Source organism: Adiantum capillus-veneris, chromosome 10, assembly GCF_014529385.1.
Source record: "Adiantum capillus-veneris isolate H3 chromosome 10, ASM1452938v2, whole genome shotgun sequence".
In the NCBI taxonomy this organism is placed as follows: domain Eukaryota; kingdom Viridiplantae; phylum Streptophyta; class Polypodiopsida; order Polypodiales; family Pteridaceae; genus Adiantum; species Adiantum capillus-veneris.
Genome location: NC_140940.1, coordinates 16,241,737 through 16,259,553, shown reverse-complemented (window position 1 = coordinate 16,259,553; position 17,817 = coordinate 16,241,737). Strand labels below are relative to the sequence as shown.

The following is a 17,817-nucleotide window of genomic DNA, read 5'->3' as shown; positions in this document are numbered from 1 at the left end:
TAGTCTGCTGGCTCTCAGAAACTGGCAAGGAGAGTAGAGACTTCACTGTATCCTTCACCACTTTCGCCTTGATCTTCTTTTTCTTGGTGACTGCGGGGTCAACCTGCATGCTCAAGGTTTTCCTTTTCCCTTTCGAGGTTCCCTGTTCCTCATCCACTTCATTTATGTTAATAGGTATGTTTATGACCCATGCCAAGAGAGGTGCCGCAAAACATTTAAAACTTAACTGCACAGACTGCACTTGGGCCCGAAATCTTTTAGCCCTAGATTGCAAAGAGCTGAAGAGAATTTGGTGGAATCCACATGGGATAGTGTGGATTAAACAGTATAGCCCGTCGCAGTGGGAGAATGTAGTGAGAAGATCTGTTTTTACCTTGTCTTCGTTGGCATCCCGAGCCAGAAAGTAATACCTGAAGATTGCGAGAAGCCGTTTGTTTCGCTCATAATTTGGGTGATCCGAGCTCAATAGCTCTTGACATGCTTGAGTTGTCGCATCCTTGGACAACAAAGAGAAAGTGCGAGTAGTAGACTTCACAGCTGGAAAGTTGGTCATACCCATGGCATGGCCAAGCCTTGTAGCTGTTAGCTTGTGGCCCTGGACCTTTGGAAAGTCTTTCAACAGTTGATGTATCAGTTCTGCTGGAACCGTATCAGGTAAATTTGCATCAGCTAATGCTGTGAGGCCCAGAGTCCGTAGCTGAGCAGTCGAAAGCACCTCACTGAGAGATGGTCGAGGTTGCTGCATATGAAAATTTAATGAGAATGTTGTGCGATTTTTTGAAGAAGCAGGCCTCTTGATTTCATGAGTGATGATTTGCTACTTTTCTTTTTTCTGAGCCACTTTTGAATGTTCCTCCTGATCACTGGAAGCACCTGACTCGGAATTTACATCTGAATCATCAGATACTGTTGAGTCTGCTTTGTAGCTCTCATCACTTGGGTCACTGGAGGTAAAGTCATCTATGTCATGGCTGCTGCTGCTTGCAGATACTTCCTCTGCTTCGCTCTCTGATTCTGCAACCAGAGGTTTCCTCCTCTTCAACTCTACCTTTTTCTTGCTACTTCCTTCTGGCTGTTTCTCGTGCTTGCTACCTCCTGCCATGGTGAGGTCGGATGGATGACAACCAGAGCAGTTGAGTAGACAAGTGATGGAAAAGTACTCAGTCAGATGCAGACCAAGTTGGATTTTCTGCAAAACGATTTAGGCTGGGGCGAGTTCGAACAAAAATAGGGCAGGGGCGAAATTGGGTGGATAGAGGGTAGGGGCGAGAGTTAGAGGGTAGGGCGAGAGAGTGTGCTGGCAGAGAGTAGGGGCGAGGATATAGGTAAGGGGCGAGAGGGGTGCTGGGAGACGGTAGGGGCGAGGGTATAGGTAAGGGGCGAGAGGGGTGCTGGGAGAGGGTAGGGGCGAGAGTGGGAGGGTAGGGGCGAAAGGGGTGCTGGGAGAGGGTAGGGGCGAGAGGGGGTGCTGCAGAGGGTAGGGGCGAGGGTATAGGTAAGGGGCGAGAGGGGTGCTAGGAGAGGGTAGGGGCGAGGGGGGTGCTGAGAGGGTAGGGGCGAGGGTTAGAGGGTAGGGGGCGAGCAGCAAGGGGTAGGTAGGCCGAGGGGCTTGGGAGACTATGGTAGGTTAAGGGCGCAGCGAGTGTGAGCAGGTACAAAGTGCTAGCAGATACAAAGAGAGGATAATTTTTGAGTAGTACAAAGTTTGAGCAGATACAAAGAAAGGGCAATTTTGACTCCAGATAAAGAAGGGTATTAGTAGATTAAGGTTCCTGCATCAAAGCTGAAATTTTAATGGCACCAAAGGTTTTTGTTGCTATTGGAATCAAAAGTTCTTTGACATAAACTCTGCCAATTCCTCACATAGACAGTATTGCATTGGGAGTCTCATCCAGCCCTTGATTACACCTTGTTCACTGTCCCAATCGCCATCTAAGCAGAGTCCCCAAGCAGATTCCACTTTTCAAACTGAACAAAACCACTCTGACTAGAAGCTTGACTGAAAGCTTAACTGGAAGGACCTTAATACTTAACCGCAAATAACATTGACAATAGAAACACTTAGAGGAGTGACTGATTAGAGGAGTGACTGGACTGTAGAAGTTCCCGATAATACCCTATTACGAGGACTTAGTGGAGAAAAGATATCTTAGAGGAAAGGCGGAAACTTGTAGACATAGCAGAAACTGAGACAGTAACAGAACACCCGTTTTGATGGAAAGATAGTGGGGAGGAGAGAGATGGGACATAGAACCTACAGATGGCAGAATAGTTGCAGACCCTTTACTTAGAGGAGTAATAGCACTTGATTCTAGAGCCATTTACCAGTGGCAAAGGAACGCCTTCCAAAGTGATTAACTGGACAGCCCCCTGTGGCAAAATCTCATGTACTATGAAGGGCCCTTGCCAGGTTGGAACCAGCTTCTTTGCTTTTTTCAAATATTTTGTCTGATAGAGTAGCACTAGTGTGCCTTGCGTTATTTTCGGCTTTCTGAGGTGGCGATCATGCCACGCTTTGCGACGAAGTTGCTCCGCTTGCAGAGCGTGTGAAGCTAAACGGCGGCTTTCATCCAATAAGGTGAGACGGGATATAGAAGCAGATTCCATGCCCCAACTTGCACACAGACTGCCCACCCTAGGGGATTCGGAGTTGAACTCAAATGGAGCTATGGCTTCCAAACCGAAAGCTAGTTGAAAAGGCGTTTGATTCGTTGTTGCTTTGAAAGATGTGCGGTATGTCCAAAGAGTACCGTGCACAGCCTGAGCCCACGATGCTGGATGGAGATGACATGCTTTCCGCAAGAGGGCGATCAGAACCTTGTTGGTGCTTTCGGCCTGCCCATTGGCTCTAGGGTAATAAGAGCACAACTTGCGATGAAAAATCTTGTAATTGGCCAGCAAAGTTGAGATCAGGTCATTGACAAAACGACTGCCCCTATCACTGGTGATCTCTAAGGGACATCCAAATCTGCATAAAATATTTGCATATAAAAATTTGGCTACTGTATTGCCAGTGCAATCTACTGTCGCCACTACCTCTGCCCACTTTGTTGCATAGTCTGTAGCCACTAGCAGATATTTGCGACTACCTGGTTGAGCCGGGGGATATATTGGACCCACAAAGTCCAAGCCCCATCTCTCAAAAGGTAGCCACGCCATCGAGATCTGCAGAGGACGGTTGGATTGCTTACTTGGCTTCGGCCCACAACGCTGGCACACATCACAAACCTTAGAATATGCTATTGCATCCTTAAAAATGTAGGGCCACCATAGACCACTCTGTAGAATCTTCTGGGCAGTGATGTGACCAGGGTAATGGCCACCAGTGGGACCATTGTGGGCATCCTCCAGAATATGCTCCACCTCATGAGGCGAGACACAACGCTTCAGAACACCATCTGGTCCCGATTTGTAGAGGTGGTCCCCAATCAGAGTGAAAGGCCTGGACTTCAACAGCAATCTCCTCTTCTGCAGTGGAGATGCCTTCTCTGGGTATAGCCCAGTAGATAGAAAATGTAGGACCTCGCCGTACCATTCCGGTGTTGTATCGATTTTAAAAAGACTGCTATCTGGAAAGTCATCCGCAATCCCTGTAGCTTCTTCACCTGTGCGAATGCGAGAGAGGTGGTCAGCCATTACATGATGCTTACCAGGACAGAGTACCACTTCAAAATCAAACTCTTGGAATAGGAGGAGCCATCACCATACTCGACCTGCGACCTGTGGCTTATTAAGCAGATAGCGCAAGGCATGGTGATCATTAATAATTGTGAAGTGGACCCCTAACAAATAGTGACGAAATTTTTGTAGAGCATACACTATAGCCAAACCTTCCCTCTCTGTGGTGCTATAGTTGCGCTCTGCTTTGGTGAGCAAGCGACTTGTATAATGTACAGGGCGATCCAAGTTGAACTCTTTGCTAGGCTGAGTCAGCACAACACCCACAGCCAGCAGACTGGCATCTGTATGCACATGAAAAGGTAGGGCCCAATCCGGGGCAACTAGAATAGGCGCTTCAGTGAGGCGTTTTTTGAGGTATGCAAATGCTTCAGCCTCAGGTGTTGACCACTGGAAGGGAACAGCAGCACTGGTGAGCCGGGTCAATGGTTGAGCAACCTGTGCATACATATGTATAAACCTGCGATGATAGCCGGTGTGGCCCACAAAGCTCTGAACACCTTTGGGATTTATGAGAGGAGGTAACTTCAAGATGACCACTATCTTCTCTGGGTCAGGTGCTAAACCTTGAGCAGAGACCACATGGCCCAACAGTGTGCCCTTTGTGACCAAAAAATGACACTTGTTCGGATTGAGCTTTAACCATGCCTCTCTGCACCTGAGGAAGACTGCAGAGAGCTGAGTAAGATGCTCCTTTAGATTTTCTACTGGGATCGAACATTGAGCACCTGAGAAGGTGGAAAAGTCGTCCATGAATATGCGAAGGTGATCAGTAAGCAGAGGACAAAAGATGAGATATACTATGCGATTGAAAGAAGGCGGTGCATTTTTAAGCCCAAAAGACATTCTAGTGTAGATGAAAATACCACAGGGAGTCACAAAAGCTGTTTTGATTTGGTCGTTAGGATGTATTCCTAACTGATTGTAGCCGCTGAACCCGTCCATAAAACTATACAGTACATGGCCAGTGACCTCTTCAAGGACTCTCTCAGTGAAAGGTGTCGGAAATCCGTCCGAGATTGTGACCTTATTCAGAGCCCGGTAGTCGACGCAAACTCGAATTTTGTTGGACTACTTCTTTGGGGCAATAACCATAGGGGACAACCATTCTGAGTGCTCTACTGGTACAATAATACCTACTTCTTGCATTTTTTCCAACTCGATTTTGATTGCTTCTGCATACTTGGGATTCAGTTTGTAAGCCCGTCCTCTGACCGGCTTAGCCCCCTCAACCAGAGGAATTGTGTGGACTCCTAGCTCTGCTGGGATTCCTTCTAAATCGTGGTAAGACCAGGCAAACACATCCTTGAAAGAGCGCTCGAAAGAGATTACCAGGTCGAGTAGAGCGGGGTGATCCCATAACCAAGTGGCTAATAAGATGGGCTGATGGTTGTCAGGGCCGCCTAGGTTGACCTCTCTGACTGGGTCAAGCGGTGCAGTGGGCGAGGTTGCGTCAGAGGGAGAAGACCGTGCCGCCTCTGTTAGCTTCTGGACATTATGAGCTGGCATCTGATCAATGTTGAAATCAGCATACTCTTCCTGCAACCATCTTGATGGAAGCTCTGCAAATGGTAAATCCTCAGATACCTCAAGGTGCTCCGGCATGGGTGGAGAGTCAGATGGAGTAGAGGCTAAGGAAGGAGCTTGGGTGTTGGCCAACTCTTGCAAGGAAGACTTTTTCCCCCTTCTATGGTGGGTTATAGGCTCACCCAGGCTGACGGTTTCCATCAAGGGACCCTCTGAAGGATGGGCACCAGAGACCGGTCCACTTGGTTCTAGCTCACTTGGCTGACTGGGATTACTGGCTTCAGGGGTAGCTTCAGGTGTAGGATCAGGGGGAGAGGGTGAATCTGTTGGCAAAGGTTGAAGAGAGACTACATAGCATGGCATCGAAGAGGTAGCTTCTAACCACTGCAGTAAGTCTTCATCGGACCCATCAGGAGGGACCGGCTGCTCCAAGTCAGGGTTGGACTCTACTGACAAAGAGCTCTGTTGAACAACCGGATCCATACCTCCTTCGAGACGAATTTGTTGCATTGGAGAGCCAGGAGTATGTATCCACATGGCGTCGGTTCCCTAGTCGTGAAGTGCTTTCGTATGTCGCAACCATGGCCTACCAATCAGCAAGGGATAACCTCCCTCTACCTGGGGAAGATTAACTACCACAAAATCCAAGTTAAAAGTGAAATCTTGTACCTTCAGAGGCACCTTGTCGACTATGCCCATTGGGTAGACTGTTCTCTGATCGGCCAATGTAACAGTGAAAGGAGCAGGTCGGGTAGGCTTTAGACCTAAGGCCATCATAGTGAACTCGGGCATCAAATTGATTCCAGATCCTCCATCAACGATAACGCCAGATAGCTGGTGCCCAAGAATAGATACAGTGAGGCGAGGACTTTTATAATCGGTGAGGGGAGCAGATGGATAGGAAATCAAATAAGACTCTGAGGGTTGTACAGGGAGGTGCCCGCCACTAGGCCCAGCCCCTGGGTACAGAGATTGAATGACTGACAGGGTGTCACTTCTAAGTGTTGCGTCGAGCCTTAGCATGTCGTATAGTGACACCTGTTGAAAAGTATTTTTCAAGATGGCTTCTGTTGTGGGCTTGGCGCCTTCGAATTGAGCTCTCTTTGGGACCTTAATCTGTTCCAAGTCCGCCACTGCTTCCAAGAAGGCTCCATCAATGTCAGATAACAGTGAAGTTGGTTTGCTTTGAGCAATTTTGAAGGACTTGTCCTTTGGGTCAAATAGACCAGCTTGAGGAAGTGGGGACTGGCGAGGTGGACCTGTTGGCAGACTGAGACCAAGAGCTTCTCTTTGTGCCCTAGTAAGGACACCAGCAAGCTCCTCCACTTGCAGTGGCTTAACCACATGAGTAGCAGGTGATGGTTGAGACACGGTGTTCACAGTAATCAAGTTTATCTTCGGGAAGGTGAATTCTTGTTGGTTCTGAGTCGAGCTTGAAGACGTGGATGCCCTTTGCGTGGGACAATCCTTACTGTAGTGATCCTTCGAATCAGGGCAATGACGACAAGGAGGGGACCCCTCAGGTAAAGGACACTTGCTCTGATAATGCCCATATTCTCCGCATCTGAAGCAAAGTATGGGCCGATTGGAAGGACGGAACGGGGGACGAGGTGGTTGCTGCATGGAGTTGGAGGCTGAAGTGTAGAAGCTCTGAGGGGTTGAGGTGGCATTAGCATTATAAAAACTTTGAGTCGGGAAAGTACTTGACATACCTTGGACAGCAGGGGTATTGAGCAAAGGTGGCATGTAGTTGGGATGGCCGTAGTGGGAAACCATGTTGGATGCTGGTGCTAACCCCTGTTGGAGAGTAGGACCAAGACTTTGCTGTATTTTGTGCAATCCCTTTATATAGTAGCAATCCTTATCTTCATGACCCGATTTTTCGCAGAAGTGGCAATAAGAGCGAAGGGGACAGTCCTGTGGAGGGTGTCCTGGAGAGCGGCATGAACTACACCATACCATAGCCTTAGTCTCTTGCTGAGACCTGAGACCTTCTAACTCTCTTTTAAGTTGATCATAAGCCTCTTGATGTGGAGGCTTCTCCTGTCCGAGAGAGAAGGATCTCTCTTCGTGAAGGGCCCGCTGTAACTTTAGGGCTTCCAGTTCCCTTCTTAACGAAGTCAAGGGGTCCGATGGACTGTCCATGAGTACAGGGGCAGTATCTAAGTGAGGAGAGTCAGTGAATTGCCTTCTTGCTCCCTCTATTCTAGTAGCAGTAGCAACAAAGTCCTCCAGACTGGCTTCAGAAGTCTTAGGCAGAGCCTTCTCTACCCACTTCTTCACCATGAATTCCCTTGGTTGCTGAGGCAGCTTGGCGACCAGGGACTTTGTTCTAGTCATGAGCTCTGCAAATGTCTGCTTGGGCTGGAGCAACAGGTTGGCCAACTCATCTAGAATCTTCTCTTGATAATCCCCTGCTCGGAAAGCTTCACATAACTGCTGTCTCCTTAACATGGTCCAAGTAGTAAAGTGGTTTTCAACAAACTGACTGTACCATTTATCTGCAAGACCATCCAAGGTGGACGGGAAGAGCACCAAGTATGCGTCTTCTCTGTTGAGGCCACGACCTCTGCAAAGAGAGACAAACCTCCGAGCATGGTCGTTTGCATCTTCTGCGGAGAGACCTTTAAAGGTAGGGAACTTGATGTTCACCTTTGCCAGAACACTTGTGAGCTCCTCCATGGCCTCTTGCTCCTGAGTTTGTTGCTCACTAGCTTGCTGTAACAGAATAGGGGAGAGCCTTACCGGAGAAGGTGACCTGGAGGATGTAGAACCGGTCGAAGGAATGGAGGTAGCCGTATGAGTAGGTATGGGTGATGGGGTTAATATGCTTCTACTGGGCACCAAGGGTTGACGTCGTCTGTGGTAGTACTTCAGAGGACTCAGTAGTGCACTTTGACGCTCCAAAGACCTCCTTGTATGTGTCATGCAGTAACCGCCAACCCCACCAAGCTTTGGGCAAGAAGACCTTCACTTGGGCAAGACAACCTTCACTTGGGTGAACATTGGTCTAGACTCTACTAGACCAAGGCGAGTGACTAGACCACCTTGCCTGGACCAGGACGAGGAAGGACTAGACCAGGGACGAGAAGGACTAGACCAGGACGAGCACTGGGTGGACCAGGGCGAGAGAGGGCTAGACCAACAAGGCGAGAGACTAGACCAACTAGATTAAGTTGTCAAGGGTGAAACTGGACCAGACCAACAGGCTGCACAGGCGAAGCGAAGAAACCAGCTACTCAACTGAGTGAGACTTCAGTTGAGGTCCCACCGTGATCGCCAAAATGAGAGCACCTGTAGCGCGGATAATGTGTCGTGCTCTCTACAGTGTGGGTGCCCCTCAGTGCAATGTGCGCGACAATCTCACTCAAACAAATGGAAACTCTGTCAACAGAATGAAACACAGGAACAATGGATAACAACAGAGACACAACAGTGGACCAGAACATGCGGACTTGACTAGCTCAAAGAACCATGTACAGACTCAGGCGTGGCAGCACACTCAGCTCCAGCCCAGCCTCACAGGTACAAAATGGGGTGTCGAGGCTCAGATGTGCAGGGATGGTGAAGCAGTGCTCAGTGTAAGACCCGCTACCTAAACGACGAACCGACCATCTATATAAGATAACGATAATAACCCAACGGCTACTACTCATAGATACAATCATACAGAGCCACCAACGGCCCATAAATGTTAGCCAGCTAAGTGTGACCTGGCCACATGTCCACTAGGCCACCATCCGTATCCCTGCCACGTGTCACCGCCCAGAGTGTCCGTCCAGTGTGAACAGACCAGACCAATTGTAACTGTGTCCTGTGAAAGTGACACTGTAGCTTGCTACAAAACCAGAGGATATGCAACTACTCTAAGTGCCTTGACATGCATGGCCTGCGCACAGGCTCACAAAGGTGTCAGAACACTTCCTAAGCTGACCTGAACCCTGAACCTGAAGTAGCTTGTCCACATGCACATAGGGTTAGATGTGCACGTGACACTAGGTCTACTTTCCCTTTGATTTGGACGAGATTTCTCGTGAGAAATGTTTGCGAATCAACCTGTACCTGTGGGGGATTAGCAATTAGCTATTCCAGTTATGTGCAAGAGGCTCTTGCCTCACAACCATGCATAAACCCACACAACTGTATATACAGATGAGTAGCCCTTGAGCTGGGCATCACGATTCTGTATTCAAAAGGGGAGAGAGGTGCACAAGAGCGGAATCATCCTGCTACATAGAACAAGGGAGAAGGCAAGCTTTTCATTTAAAGCTGTAAACCTGCACCCACTACTTACACACACATTGTAGGCTTCACAATGAAGAAGAAGGCAACCAAAATCAGCCTTTTTCTCAAAATTGGGTGCCCCCAATTGATGTGGCCTTGTAGAGTGTCTAGTTTGCCCCTTTTGAGTTAATTTCCTAGTACCCACCAACTTATAAAGTGTCGTGTGACTTTGAACTAAGCCTAGCCAACCTATTACTACTCGGATTCCAGTGCTGATTGGCCTGACCAACTCGTGGCGACCTAGCCTTCATTGCTATGGGTGAAACTCTTGGCCATCGGCTGTTTCACACTTGCTATACAATGTCTGGACATTTGTAACGTCAAAAGGAGGGTCCCAAAAATTAAATAAAAATCAAGGAAAGAAACCAACAACCAAGGTTAGTGGTTGTCACATCTTCGTGACGTCAGGCCACCACTCGCTGGTGGGGAGTGTTGGAGATTGCGTTTTTCTTTTGGATGATTCAATAAATGGCTTCTTTTTGGAGTTCTATATGATTCGGGTTTGCTATTTAGTTACAGAGGAAGTAATTTTACTCTATGTTGTCTCAGATTTCTTTCTAATGGTACTTATTCTCTTTTCCCAGGATTGAGCGGGAAGTGGTTGAGCCACTTCGGTGGTTGCTTCGTCTTTCGGAATTTTGGTGTGACGGTTGCTCTTTCTAGTGAATATGAGCATTTGTTACTATGCCGTGTCTTCCAGATTGATCCTTGGAGACTGCAGTTTAGGACACCTACTTATCCTTAATTGACATGTCGTCTGATACATGTGGATAATGGTCCTTCTTGGACCATAAAAAGAAGGACCAAAAACCAGTTACAGTTAGCTATGGCATTTATCACAGTGGGGAGACAGTCTTCATGGTTCTCCTAGTGCTACAGACTTGGACACCCCAAGCCGGAAATTTGGCACGACACATGAGAGAATTACTTAAAATACTTCACAACTTTTAAAATAGATTCGACACGGCCCGGCGTAGTTCCGTGCTCAAAGGGTTTGGCCCCAAAATCCGGCGCCGCTTTCGGTATTTGTTTTTAGGAAAAATTACCATAATAAATCTCTAATTTGTGGAAATTCTCAAAATACCCCTCAAATTTCAAAAAGTCCCAACATACACTCGTATCTATTTTTGTTGGATTGTTTTATATTTTCTAATTTTTATTCCTTTTTGACAACTGAGATTCGTTTTTGAGTGCTCAGAACGTAATTTGTGACTACCTCGTAAAGAAAGGCAATTATGTGTAAAAATAATGACTCCAAAACCTATACTCTAATTCTACTTTTAGCATCTTGTATTGATAGACAATCAGTTTTCTTATGAAAAGATACAACTTTTTTTATTTTAGGAAATATTTAATCTCACAACCAAGGGTATTTTGGGAATTTTGGAAAATTTGAAGGGCATTTTGGGAATTTATGGCAAAATATTGGGCATATTTTGGGATTTTTTGAATTTTAGGGATATTTTGGGAATTTCCGCAAATTAGAGGGGTATTTTGGTAATTTTTCCTTGTTTTATATTAATACTTGAGCAAAGTTACAGAGTCAGAGGTTGTCCTCTTTGCTCAATTGCTCGTCAGCAAACCGAGTTCAGGAGGCCCTCAAGTTCTTATTTATAGGCCCATGGTCTTCAAAATTAAAAGCAGCTACATGAAAAGCTGTAAATTCAAAAGCAACTGGCCCAAAAGCAGCCAGCATGAATCGCGGAAATCCATACAACTTGCCACATGGCATGTCAACGCAAAACGTGGAGGTTTTGTATTGCTGCCACGTCAGCGTTCTAGCGAAGTTTGCGGGAATCCGTACTGTTTGAAAAGCTGCAAATTCAAAAGCAACTGGCCCAAAAGCAACCAACATGAATCGTGGAAATCCATGCAACCTGCCACATGGCATGTCAACGCAAAACGTGGAGGTTCTGTATTGCTGCCACGTCAAGATGTCGGCGAAGTTTGCGGGAATTCGTACCGTTGTTCCTACATTTCAGCCACGTCATCAGTTTGTGACATACCCCCCTCTTGAAAGAATTGTAGCCCTCGATTACGCTTGCAAAATCAAACATAAGCCATAAACCAGTTCAATAGACACGGACTCTAAGTACCGACACACTAGACGACACAAATCCAGCACTTGTACAAAGACGACGGTCACATCACATCACATTCAAGTCATTCCACATAAAATCCATCCAGATATAGGACCATGATTCTTGGCAACATATTTAGCAATCGCATCTAGATACACACCGAAGCTCACGGATGTCGGATTAACTAATTCTTATTGCGATCATGTCCATAGATTTCTCGAGAACAAAATTCTGCAGCCATTTTGTCAATCATTTCGTCTTTCAATCTTGCATTCAAACATAATCACATGTGTGAGTAATCAAAAATCAGATTCATTTTCGAGAATTCCAGTTCACCAATCACACACTGAGTCCATACTGACAGAGTGTTTCAATCATTGAGTCTAGTCATCTTATTGCTGTGTAGCCATCTCATCCTTGGGAACTCTTGACGCGCTCACCACATTATCCAATCATATTATTCATCTGCAATCAACATTATCATTCAAACTTCATGATTCTTATCTCGAATTGTGAGCTGGATTTTGGAGCTGTTATTGCTTCCAATTGCATTGATATGCAAATTGGTCATCATCTCATTCTTGATTTCACCTGTTATCTGTACACAAATAGCAAGATCTTTCAAAACATATTAATTTCACATAAATTTAGAGTCATCTCCGAGAATTCCTATTTCAAAATTATTCATTCATAAAGTCTTAAAGGAAAAAAATACTGTCAGCACATCAATATATTTTTCAATTTTTCTATCCAATATGCGTTCTAGAGCGAGCTATCTCCTCGCCCAGTTCTATTCCAGTTTGTCAGTCGTTCTCATTCTTGTGCCTTTTTGGGCACTGCAGATATATGTCGTTCCCCATAGTCGAAACACTTTCCCTCTTTGAGGTATTCGTCAATCTGTTCCTCTGTCAGTCGAGGGCGTGTATCTTTGTTTCTTTCGCTTTTGTCATCATTTGTCAAAGGTTGATCTCTGTCAGTCGGGGGCGTGTATCTTTGTTTCTTCTACTTCCGTCATCATTTGTCGAAGGTTGATCTGTTGGATACGTCAAGTTACCTGAATGCATAGCAAACCCTTGCTTAGCATGTCCCATCAGTTGTTGTATGGACTCAGATTTCTGTAATAAGCAGTAATCTTGAATCTCTTTGGGAAGTCCACAACAGAATCAATCGATTTGGTGCTAAAAATTGATTTTTAAAAAAGATGACGCCTTTTAGAAAAACATCCCAAAATCTCTCGCAATAAGTATCCAGAGTATCTGCCTTGGCTATCCGAAGATGATTCCGGGCGGTAATCACGTCATGTTCGTACTCTTGAGTGAGCCACGAGGAAATAAAGTCTTTTGAACTTCAGCCACTTTGTCGGTGCTTCTTTTCGTAATAGAAGAGTGGACCACTACGTGCGTGCATTTCCTTTCAAATAGGATGTTGCTCTTCTAATCTTGGAGTGCTCTGAATAGCGCCCTCCAGGAAAAGCTTTGTCAAACTGTTGAATAAAAGCGAGGGCCTTGTGTGCATCTCGAAAACCTGAAAAAGGTATCAAATTTTATTGCTTGTCCGCCCTCCTCGAATTCTTTGGTCTTCTTGCTCTTATCTTCGAGAAAGTCGTAAGGGTGATGTTGTGGGCAATGGGAGGGCAGCTTAGCTGGCGTTTCTCGACAGGTCTTCCCAGCGTTTTTGCTGGCAGCCATGGTCTCGTTTCCGCTCTCCCTCGAGATCAGTGTTGTTTTGAGGAGAGATTCCCCTAGAGCCTCGCTTTCTCAAGAGGCTAGGGTAGCCCATGTCGAGGCCATGTTAGTGGTCTCTTGTGCACAAGCAGATGGTAGTAGCAGTCAGTTGTGTGTACCTTAGATCTATCCATTGGGGTATGTTTGTTTTAAGCCATACCACCTTTGGTCACTTGTACAAGTAGCTCGTTATCGACATGGAGAGCCTTTCCGAGAAATCCCTCTCTCTCTTTCTCTCTCTCCCTCTCATTCTCAGATGTCGTGTCTCTTTTTAGCGATCTCTCTTCTCCACAAGTGCCTTGTTTATGTATGTGGCATTGCAGGTGTTCTAGATCAGAGTCGAGGTGTTCACCAGATCGCAAACCGGTTCTTGTCTTCATCGCATCTTCCGCTGCCTATTCTGACAAGATGCTCTCCTAAGAGTGGCTGAAGGGGCTGTCACTAGGAGGTGTATTTTTCCTGTTGCCTTCTTTAAATATGTACTACATATTTTTTATTTAGTTTATTTTTACTTGTTTCCCCCGGAACCCTTGAAAAGGTGCAAGTGGACATTGCATGGCCCATGTGAAACGGTTCCGACCGAACGCGTTTCTCACATTGGGAATCTAGGGCGGTCAGTTTGGGACTGGTCAGGCCAAAAAGCATTAAATTCTGATGAGTATGGAAGCCTGTGTGTGCCAAATAGAATTTGGGCCACTCGTGAAGTCACTTACAACTTTATAAGTTGGTGGGAACTAGGGAATTAACTCAAAAGAGGCAAACTGGACACATGGCAGTAGGAGAGCAACGTGCAGGTCAACACACAATTTAAGAAGTTCTCATCCCAAGAGGGGGCGCCCTAATTGAGAGTGGAGATTGATTTTTGACGAAGTGACCTACAGTGTATGTGTGAGTGGTGGTTGCAGGTGATCACAACTTTAATGGAAAGCTTGCCTTCTTCCTTGTCTCATGTAATGTGACGATTTGCTCTCGCGCATCTCTCTCTCCCCTTTGCATATATGGTGATGCCCCACTAGTCGGGCTTCTCGGTTGATCATGTACACTTTTGGGGGTTTTATGCGTGTTTGCCAAGGCAACCGCCTTCTGAACAAGTACCGGATTAGCTAATTGCTAATCCCCCACAGGTATGCACAATTCCATCGTGAAAGATTGCGAATTCGGAGAGTCTTCTTGCGTAAACTCGTCCAAATCATAGGGGGATTGTCCCTTGCATGCGGGAGCTCTTGAAACGTGTGTAGACGCGTTGCTCCCCCACAACGATCCGCAGAGAATTATAGCATGTGTTTTTCTGTAGGTTTAGGGTTTCGCACCTAAACTGCAAGAAAACTCCAAGGGAGTGTCGGAAGGCCTTGCGATGCTTAGATAGGGCTTTGGACACGTGGCAGTGACAAAATAGGGAATTATAGCACGCTGAAATTCTGTTACAGCTCACCAAAAAGCTTCTAAAATGCGAGGGAATCCGTCCCAAAGGTGTACTTTTGACCTATAGGGGTTTTGGCGTCGTTATGTTGCCGAAATCAAGTCAGAAACCTGCAATTTCAGCCCTTGACAGGTTTGGACAGCTAGGTGAGAGTTTGACATAAGTGTTTGGTTCAACTGAATAAAGATATACCGAAAGGGGCGTCAGTCTTTGGGGCCTACAAGGTGTCGGTCTTCGTGTGTGCAGTGATGGTCTAGTCGCTAGGCCTATCTATGCTCTCGTTTCTTCTTGGTGCTCTGTGTAAAATTAACAGGTAATTGAATAAGTACCACCCTCTACTGTGTACAGGCCGGTTATATGGTTCCATTCACAAGATAGTCACTTTTTCTTCAAAAAGTGCAGCGTGGATTGTTGTGGGTGAAAGCAACACAGAGCTTGTCGTTATGGAAGAGAAGAGAGACCAAATACTTGAAGAGGAATCTTCCTTACAAGGCACAAAGAAAGTTCCTTCCAACTCTTCAAGAAGAGGACAGGTTATTTAGAGCTCAACTGCGTAGCAACATGGAAATGTTTCAGAAATTGGCCAACAACCAAGGATGCAGGAGTTTTTACAGGCTCCTACACAGGGTTTTCAGGCTTTGACAGAGGACATGATTGAGCCGTTGCAAGAAAAGGGGATTTCCAATGCACAGATGTCTCTCGATGCTCGAGGGAAAGCCCATGTGATTGAGCAACCAACGGTGTCCATTAATCCCAAGCAATTTGCTTTACCTGGACAAGGAACCGTTTGTGAATGGTCAAGGGAGTAATGAATAGGCTATTCGTCAGACCTTTCCGTTACCTACTTTATATCCTGGTTATTTTGGACGTGGTTCAATGTTTCAAGCTATGACTGGACCTTCCACATGCTATATGCCAGGGAATGTGTTTGGGACAATGCAAATAGGCATGGTTAACCCTAAAAGTTTCTGTACTCTCATAGATTCTGGTGATAGTGTACTCTCTCCAATCCTCCGCCTAAATGTCGCTTTTGATTTAGGTCGGGTTTCATAGATATTTTCATCTCCGAGGTTGGCTAGTTGGTCCATCCTCCGGCACCTCGTGTGAGGCTTCTGCCCTCCTGTTGCTTTTGTTGCCTCACGCGGCGTGCTGGCATCATAGAGCGGTGCCGGGATGCCCCGTTGAAACCTGTGTACTTGTGAGAGTGTGCGTGTGCGGAAGAGAGAGAGAGAGAGAGAGAGAGAGAGAGAGAGAGAGAGAGAGAGAGAGAGAGAGAGAGAGAGAGAGAGATGAAAATGAAATGTTATATTAACGTCTTCAAAAGGCCAAAGTGACCTATGAGACTAGAAAGTTACAATGTGGTGGATCTGATACAAGGTCAGAGTAACAAAAATGACAAAATAGAATACTATGGAATCCTAAACTGCTAAATGTGAGGTAAGCAGCTAGGCGGGATAGCTAAATCACAAAAGATCCAGCATCAGTCGCCAACGGATCTCATCAATCTCCTCCATGGTCAATAGCATGACCGGGCAACGTGCATGTCGGGCCAAAGTGATCCGAATCCCTTGATGCAGCCTCCGTCGATGTTGTGTAGTCCTCTGCAGTCGTGGGCGTCTGGATCTCCCTAGCTTGGTCGCTCGGTCGATCAGTGTGCCTCTGGTGTGAGGCGACGAGCTCTCCTGTGGTAGTAGCTCCTCCGGGTGTTCAGTGTCTGCTCTAAAGAAGTCTGTGATCCGTCTCTGAGACTGGCTAGCCTCTCCCCTCATCAGGCTCTCTCTGTGTCTGCACAACTAAAACAGACCCAAGCATCTCTGATCCTCGTATCACATGACTCCGGAGAGTGGTCCAAAGCCCTCTCTGAACAAGCAGTGGAAGCAGCCACGTATCTCGTAGTAGACGGGGCAGTGGCAAGTGTAGTGTAACTCTGTCTCAGGCTCTATGTCACATAGGAGGCATGTCCTGGCCTCTGTCGGTTCTCCACTGTATCTCCCAGTCTCGATCCGCAGCAGCTGGTGTGAAGATTTGCGTATCTGGCCAATAGCGCATCGTATCCCATGAGACAAGTGGGTGTCCATGTATCTGGGCCTCGTCACAAAGCTGTCCTCTGTAAGTTGGAGAAGATGCTCTTTGTAGAAAGCCATCTTCGTGCCCAACTCCTGTGCTGGCTGTATCCATGTCCTCTTGGTGTCTAGCTGAGTCAGGTCCTGGCGGATGAGCCTGGTGATCTTGGATTGTGTAAGAGTCGAAGAGGGTGCATCCTGTGAGTACTGGAAGGGGGGCAATCTGTCTATGTTGAACCCATGTGCCTGAAACCATGATGTCATCTCCCCGTACTAGCGTGTTGTATCTCCCTGCATGGCTAACTGTCGAGAGGACTCAAGTGCAAGGCGGACATATTTGTCTCTGGTAAGTTCTCACGTGTGGTGTATGAAGGAGACAGATCTGGTGACCGCCTCCACCACTAGCTCTGCCCGGATAATGGCACGTGGTACCGAAGCCTTGGCTCTAATGAGCCGTGAGATCATAGAGACTAGTGGCTTCTCCATTGCCCCCCATCCATCAGTGCGACCTGTCCTCCCGTGGTGGTCCAATGAAGGTCCCCAAATCTCAGCTCCATATAGCAATGCAGAAGCCACCAAAGTGTCAAAGAGCCAGAGCTTCGTCCGAGGCTCCTGAAACTGAACGTGTGAACACATCCTCTCCAATCTACCCAATGTTGCATGGGCTCTGATTAGTCTAGTCTCTACTCCTCTCCTCAATGAAAATGCTGGTCCACTGAAAACCACTCCAAGGTAAGTGTAAGCATCTGTATGCTCCACCGTCTCTTGGCCGTATGTGAATGCGGCCACTGACCTCCTGATCTACTGTGGGGTGGTATTAAATACCATGACCTTGGTTTTACCAAGGTTGACAGACAAACCACTTTCATGGGCGAACCTCTGCAAAGCATCCAAGTGACGTTGCATCCCCTCCGGAGAGTCGGAGATCAACACAATATCATTAGCATATAACAATAGTGGAATCCATGACCCTGCCAGCTGTGCACCTCTATCACCATCTCTCTCAATCTAGCCAGAAACCTCATCCACATACATACTAA

General features: G+C 46.7%; 1 protein-coding gene across 1 annotated transcript in view; it reads left to right on the top strand.

The window, feature by feature from the left end:
- Positions 1–17,817, top strand: part of LOC147448498 (FACT complex subunit SSRP1-like) — a 72,713-nt gene that overhangs the window by 16,027 nt on the left and 38,869 nt on the right. The window lies entirely within an intron of this gene.